The following is an 8281-nucleotide window of genomic DNA, read 5'->3' on the forward strand; positions in this document are numbered from 1 at the left end:
GTAGCTGTATCTTCGACCTCCAGGGCTCAAGGGATTCTCCCACTTCAGCTTCCCAAGTAACCGGGACCACAAACACATACCACAATGCCCAGCTCATTTTGTTTTTGTTTTTGTTTTTTTGTAGAGAGGGACACTCAATATGTTGGCCAGGCTGGTCTTGACTCCTAAGCTCCAGTGATCCATCCGCCTCGGCCTCTCAAAGTGCTGGGATTACAGACAGGAGAGACAGCACCTCACTCACTCCTTTCACTTTTAAAACTGTCACAAAAGACTTGGTGTGTTCTTACCACCAAAAACAACAAAAAAGTAAATATGAGTGGTGATGGATATGCTAATTAGCTTGATTATGGTGATCATTTCACAATGTATACATATATAAAAACATCACATCATACACTTAAAATATACACAATATTTATTTTTCAATTAGGCCTCAATAAAGCTGAAAAAAAAAATCATTTAATATGAAAGGAATTTTCTGGCCGGGCATGGTGGCTCATGCCTGTAATTCCAGAACTTTGGGAGGCCGAGGCAGATGGATTGCCTGAGCCCAGGAGTTTGAGATCAGTCTGGGCAACATGGTAAAACGATGTCTCTACAAAAAGTACAAAAATTCCCTGGCCGTTGCAGCTTGAGTCTGTAGTCCCAGCTACTCAAGAGGCTGAGGTGGGAGTATCTCCTAAGCCCAGGGAGTCAAGGCTGCAGTGAGCCGAGATGGTACCACTGCACTCCAGCCTGGGTGACAGAGTGAGACCCTGTCTCAAAAAAAAAAAGAAAGAAACAAAGAGAGAGACAGAGAGAGAGGGAGGGAGGGAGGGAGGGAGAGAGGGAGGGAGGGAAAGAAAAGAAAAAAGAGAAAAGAAAAAGAAAGGACTTCTCCTTTCTGGCTTAAACTAGGCTTTATTCATCTCAATTTCCCCTTCTCTCTCTCTCATTACCCCAAATCTTTATTTATTTTTTAATGGAATGATCCAGGAATTTGCATGCCATCCTGGTGCAGAGGCCATGCTAAGTTTCTCTGTATTGTTCTAATTTTTAGCATATGTGCTGTGGAAGCAAGCCTAAATCTTCATTGGTTTTTAAAAAATTATTATGAAAGTATACATTCTTATTGTAGAAACAAAACCAAACCAAAGAAATATAAACATTTCTGACTTAGATTTGGGGGGAGTGGTAAATGCCTCTAATTTCTTTTCTTTTTTTTTTTTTTTTTGAAACGGAGTCTCACTCTGTCGCCCAGACTGGCCGGATCTCAGCTCACTGCAAGCTCTGCCTCCCAGATATATGCCATTCTCCTGCCTCAGCCTCCCGAGTAGCTGGGACTACAGGCGCCCACCACCTCGCCCGACTAGTTTTTTGTATTTTTTAGTAGAGACGGGGTTCCACCGCGTTAGCCAGGATGGTCTCGATCTCCTGACCTTGTGATCTGCCCGTCTCGGCCTCCCAAAGTGCTGGGATTACAGGCTTGAGCCACCGTGCCCGGCAAATGCCTCTAATTTCAATAGGGAGTCATTTACAGTGGAAACCAATTACATGACACTGCTGTAAAAAGTGCTGTGGTTGTTGAAAAAGTGACACCCTGGCCAGGTCTGGTGGCTCACTCCTGTAATCCCAGCAGTTTGGGAGGCAGAGGCAGGCGGATCATGAGGTCAAGAGATTGAGACCATCCTGGCCAACATGGTGAAACCCCGTCTCTACTAAAAATACAAAAATTAACTGGGTGTGGTGGTGCATGCCTGTAGTCCCAGCTACTCTGGAGGCTGAGGCAGGAGAATCGCTTGAACCCGGGAGGCAAAGGTTGCCGTGTGCCGAGATCGCACCACTGCACTCCAGCCTGGGTGACAGAGCGAGAGTCCGTCTCAAAAAAAAAAAAAAAGAAAGAAAGAAAAAGTGACATCCTGCCTGCTTAACTAGTCTCCATCATCACTGGGCCCCTGAAGCCATGTGAGTTTGCAACCCCTTCTGTACACTCAGTCCTCATCGATTGAACTGGTTAATCCCCTCATTGGGGTGCGGAAAATTCCAGCTAACATGTACAGGTCCCTGCTATGAACTAAGTGCCTTTCCATATATTACGTCATCAGATGCCAGGGACTAGCCTTAGAGGAAAGGCACTGCTCTCCTTATTTTTCAGATAAGGGCATGGGTCACGTAGCCTGTGCAAGGTCAACACTAGTGAATACAGGACTCTGGTCAAATGTAGAAATTTAATTCTGAACCCTGTGCATTTAACTCTAGACTGTACTGCCTCCCTAAAGAGACCCAAACCATGCCTTATAGTGACCTTGAAGGATAAAAGCTGGTCCAGCAGAGGGTCTAACATCCAGGGAACCCTACCTGGAGAGCTTGGGCTTCACTAGGGATTCTTGGTTCCAAATGGAATAAGTCCTAAATGGGTGCCTTTCGGGTTGGGTGACAAGCCAAGGGAAAGATATTCTGGGGGAAAGGGACGGGACAATAGGAAAGCAAAATCTCTTTAGCACACTCCATGTTGATTTCTGTTTTTCGAATCATCAAGTTTCCTTTCCTTCCTCCCTCCCTCCCTCCCTCCCTTCCTTCCTTTCCTTCTTTTTTCTCAATCTCTCCTTTTTCATCCAACTGAAACCTGTGGGAAATGCTGGTATCTTCCTGAGCTGAAACCTTTTAAAAAATTTTTAATCTGATTTCAGAGAGGCATGTGTTGATCCCTCCATTGTCTATGATGGAACAAAATCTCAGACCCGTAATTATCTCTTCTCCTGGCAGGCCTTAAGATGAAACAGACAGGAAGACCTGAGCGGATTCTTCTCAGATGCCACCTCTTAGCACTGGGCTTTGCGAGCCTGTTATTTGGGGCGCTGCAGAAGGCAAGGCCCTATCCCGCCAAGGATCAATGGGAAAATAAGCAGTTGCTTGTGAATAGACTGCGGTCTCCTGCAGTTGTCAGGCCTCCTTGGTAATGGCTATTTATCCCCACTTAATTGCTACCTGGGTTCCCCTCATTCTGTGCTGGCTGGCACTTCCCACCACTGCCACCCTGGGCAAACTCAGGGCAGCCTGCAGAGGTGCAGCATGCCTGCCCGCCAGCCCCTTCACAGAAGCTGAAGATGCTGGTGACCTCAGCAAGCCTGCATCAGTGACACCACCCTTTACTGCCTCTCTACTGGGTGGTGTTACCCTGATCATCGATGCCTCGTGCCAGCTGTACTGGCTCAGCCCTGGGATCTACTTGCCAGCCATGCTTAGTGTCCAGGTGGTTCATGGGTAGACTCAGAACCAGTTGGTTCATGAGTGATAGTACTTCTATTTGACAACAAACAGTCTGAAGCTGGAAAAAAAAAAGGAAAGGAAAAAAAGTGTGTTCCTGGAAAGTGGAAGAGCCCAGAGAACTTCAGAGAAAGGGCATCTAAGCCCATCCATGTCTGGATCTCATTATGTGATATGATAAATGGATACCTTTAAAATAAGAGTGAAAAACACATTAGTACCTAAGTAAAAATCCCACACAAAATATGATAAACCAAACCACACATTATAGCATGAGTAAATTTAACAAATATAAACTAGCTTGAACTTGGAAAATCAAATCCTATAATTTATAATCATCAAGAGAGACAACTCACAGAATGGGAGAAAATATTTGTACATTATCTACTAGACAGTGGCCTAGTATTGAAAATATATAAAGAACAATGACAGCTTAATGATAGAAAAAAACAATGCTAGTCTGACAAAGGCAAGGCAAAAAAAAAAAGATAATCCAATTGAAAAAGATTTGAACAGACATTTCTACAAAGAAAATAGACAAATTGGGCGGGGCATAGTGGCTCATATCTGTAATCCCATTACTTTGGGAGGCTGAGGGAGGAACCCTTGAGGCCGGGAGTTGGAGACCAGCCTGAGCAACATAGCGAGACCTCATCTTTACTAAAAGAAAAAAAATTAGCTGGGCATGGTGGCTTGTGCCAGTAGTTCCCATTACTTGGGAGGCTGAGGTAGAATGATGACTTGGGCTCAGGAATTTGAGGCTGCAGTGGGCTGAGACTGAGCCACTGTACTCCAACCTGGGCAACAGAACAAGACCCTGTCTCAAAAAATAAATTAAATAAATAAATAATGCAAATGGCCAATAAGCACATGAAACAATGTTCAACACAATCATTGGGAAAATGCAAACCAAAATTACAATGGGCTACCATTTCACATCCACCAGGATGGCTATGATCAGACATATAGACAATAATAAGCGTAGACAAGGAAAAATCAGAACCTCATACGTTGCTACTGAGAATGTAAAATGGTGCAGCCACTTACATGCTGGAAAAAGTATAGCAGTGCCTCAAAAGTCAAACATGGAATTACTATACAATCCTATGAATAAAATTGACCAGCACTTCCACTCTTAGTTCACAAGAACTGAAAACGTTATGTCCATGCAAAAGCTTGAACATGAATATTCATAGCAGCATTATTTACAATATCCAGCAAGTAGAAACAACCCAAATGTCTATCATCAGATAAATGGATAAATAAAATGTAGTACAGGTTGAGTATTCCAAATCTGATCATCTGAAATATAAAATCTGAAGCTTTTTGAGCACTGGCATGATGCTCAAAGGAAACGTTGATTGGAACATTTAGAATTTTGGACTTTTGGATTTGGGATGCTCAGCCAGTAAGTATAATGCAAATATCCCCAAATTTTTAAAAAATCCAAAATTTGAAAAGTTTCTGGTCCCAAGCATTTTGAATAAAGGCTATTCAACCTGTATATTCATACAATGGAATATTACAGAGTAATGAAAACAAATTTGGTATGATACATACTACAAAGTGGATGAACCTGAAAAGCATTATGCTACAGGTGGACGTGGTAGCTCAAGTCTGTCATACCAGTACTTTGGGAGGCCAAAGCAGGAGTTTGAGACCAGCCTGGCCAACATAGTGAAACCCCACCTCTGCTGAAAATGCAAAAATTAGCCAGGCATGGTGGTGCATGCCTGTAATCCCAGCTACTTGGGAGGCTGGAGCACCAGAATCTCTTGAACCTGGGAGGTGAAGGTTACAGTGAGCCAAGATTGCCTGAGCACTCTGTCTCAACAAAACAAAACAAAACACATTATGCTGAGTGAAAGCAGCCAGTTGCAAAAGGCCAACCGGGAAGGCCGGGCGCGGTGGCTCAAGCCTGTAATCCCAGCACTTTGGGAGGCCGAGACGGGCGGATCACGAGGTCAGGAGATCGAGACCATCCTGGCGAACACGGTGAAACCCCGTCTCTACTAAAAATACAAAAAACTAGCCGGGTGAGGCGGCGGGCGCCTGTAGTCCCAGCTACTCGGGAGGCTGAGACAGGAGAATGGCGGGAACCCGGGAGGCGGAGCTTGCAGTGAGCTGAGATCCGGCCATTGTACTCCAGCCTGGGCGGCAGACCGAGACTCCGTCTCAAAAAAAAAAAAAAAAAAAAAAAAGGCCAACCGGGTATGACTCCATTTACATTCATGTGAAATGAACAGAATAGGCAAATCCATGGAGACAGAAAGTACATTAGTGATTGCCAGGGGCTAGGGGAGTAAGAAATGGGGAGTGATTGCTAAGGAGTATGAGGATTTCTTTTTTTTGAGAGAGAGTTTCGCTCTGTCACCCAGGCTGGAGTGCACTGGCATGATCTCGGCTCACTGCAACCTCTGCCTCCTGGGTTCAAGAGTATGAGGGTTTTGGGGGGGTTGATGAAAGATTCTCAAATTAGACAGTGGTAATGATTGCACAACGTTTTGAATACCCTACAGGCCACCAAGTAGTACACTTCTAAAGCATGACTTTTATGGTATGCAAATTATATATCCATTTTTTTAAGTCTAAAGCACAGTTCTCTCAAATAGCTGACGGTCTTCAGTGTTCAAACATTGCTGTTCAACATCATCTAATTATCAATAACTTACGTTTTTATTTTCTGAGCTGACCACAAATCACATTATTCTTGATGAATTAATTGATTCATGACCTCCTAAAAGACAAAACATGGAAAGAAGTTCAGAAAATAAATAGCATTAATTATTCAAATTTTAATTAGTAAGAATGTAAAACATTTTTTCTAAGCAACAAGGAAAATAATAGTCATGTCGGTAGACCTGGAGACACCTCCGTTCGATGTCGTGAGGAGTGACTTTAGGACTCAAACATGACACAAAGACTCTCATGTTCTGATTTGTTCACTTATTGATCTCTCAAACTACTACTGGTTGTTAATATGTGCTGGGCCCTGGGGAGAGACTGTGAGTTTCCTCAAGGACCTCAGTGTCTAAGGTAAGAGGTAAACCTGTGACCAAATCCTTATAGTGCTGAGGATAATGTGCTAGAAGGGTCATCATGCAATGTTCTAGGCCCAGCAGTGGCCTGACCGACAGTGCAACTGTTTTCACGCACAGATATTCTCAAAGGTCCCAGAATCAGCCCAGCATTTAACTGCATTTCCTCTCTCACCAGCAGCATTTTCTCCAGGTATATGTTATTACCCCAAATCGTCAACTGACAGCACAATCGTGACCTCTACAATGTTTTAAAACTGTGAAGTAAGTAGCCATGGACAGTAGCACATCACCTATGGGACCCGCTACTTGGGAGGCTCAGCCCAGGGGGATTGCCTGAACCCAGGACTTCAGGGGTGCCTTGCACTGTACTATGATTATGCCTGTGAATAGCCACTGCACTCTAACCTGGGCAACATAGCTAGACCCTGTCTTTAAAAAAATTAGCCTGGAGTGGTGGTGCACCTGTAGTCCTAGCTACTGGGGAAGCGGAGATGGGAGGATCCTTGAGCCCAGGAATTTGAGGCTGCAGCCAGCTATGATGATACCACTGCACTCTAGACTGGGTGGCAGAGCAAGAGCCTGTCTTAAGAAAAACAAATAAATAAAAATTAATGTTGCTTTTTTTTTGGTTTATTTGTTTTGTTTTGTTTTGTTTTTTGAGACAGAGTCTCGCTCTGTCGCCCAGGCTGGAGTGCAGTGGCGCGATCTCGGCTCACTGCAAGCTCCACCTCCCGGGTTCACGCCATTCTCCTGCCTCAGCCTCCTGAGTAGCTGGGACTACAGGTGCCCACCACCACACCTGGCTAATTTTTTGTATTTTTTAGTAGAGACGGGGTTTCACCATGTTAGCCAGGATGGTCTCGATCTTCAGACCTCATGATCAGCCCGTCTCGGCCTCCCAAAGTGCTGGGATTACAGGCATGAGCCACCGTGCCCGGCCAAAATTAAAGTTTTAAACAAATCAGCAACATATAAAAAATAGTGGCCAGGCACAGTGGCTCATGCCTGTAACCCCAGCAACTCGGGAGGCCAATGTGGGAGAATCGCTTGAGGCCAGGAGTTTGAGATCAGTCTGGGCAACATAGCAAGACCCTGTTCTCTACAAAAAAAAAAAAAATTAGTTTATAAAAATACATAAATAAATGTGTAATAACAATTAAAAGGTTTTAAATAAAAATCAAAATGTCTAGTTTCTTTTAAAAATCTGGGCTGGGTGCCATGACTCATGCCTGTAATCCCAGCACTTTGGGAGGCTGAGGCAGGCGGATAACTTGAGGTCAGGAGTTCAAGACCAGCCTAGCCGACAGGGTGAAACCCTGTCTCTACTAAAATACAAAAACTGGCCAGGCGTGGTGGCACACACCTATAATCCCAGCTACTTGGGAGGCTTGAACCTGGGAGGTGGTGGTTGCAATGAGCAGAGATCACGCCACTGCACTCTAGCCTGGGTGACAGGGCAAGACTCTGTCTCAAAAAACAAAACAAAACAAAACAAAAAACAAAAAACAAAAAAACCTGGACTGGGCTGAGGTGGCTTACTCCTACAATCCAAGCACTTTGGGAGGTGGATTGCTTGAACTCCAGGAGTTCAAGACCAGCCTGGGCAACATGCGAAACCCCGTCTCCACAAAAATATAAAAATTAGGTGGGAATGGTGGCGTGTGCCTATAGTCACAGCTAATTGAAAGGGAGGACCACTTGAACTCAGGAGTTCAAAGCTGTAGTGAGTTATGATCATGCCACTGCACTCCAGTCTGGGTGGCACAGCAATATACTGCGTCTAAAATAAACAAATAAATAAAATATATTTTTTAAAAACCTGGCAGTGCTGGACCTCTCTATTGGCATATAACTCCAAGCGAGCATAGAACAGTAGCTGTTTCCACTCATCAGATGCACAAATGGACCAAGACTTCCATACCTGCCTAGGGTTGATAAACTGGGTGTTGGGTTCAAGGGGCTGCATTATGCTGTCATCTCTTCTTTGCATGTGT

The 8281-nt window shown here is 44.3% G+C and overlaps 1 non-coding gene across 1 annotated transcript; it reads right to left on the reverse strand.

Moving 5' to 3' along the window:
* Positions 1-955: 955 nt before the first annotated feature.
* On the reverse strand, positions 956-1059 carry LOC119622417 (U6 spliceosomal RNA). The gene has a single exon (XR_005239040.1). It is a non-coding gene; the product is annotated as a U6 spliceosomal RNA (small nuclear RNA).
* Positions 1060-8281: the final 7222 nt, after the last annotated feature.

This window comes from Chlorocebus sabaeus, chromosome 14, assembly GCF_047675955.1.
Source record: "Chlorocebus sabaeus isolate Y175 chromosome 14, mChlSab1.0.hap1, whole genome shotgun sequence".
NCBI lineage: Eukaryota > Metazoa > Chordata > Mammalia > Primates > Cercopithecidae > Chlorocebus > Chlorocebus sabaeus.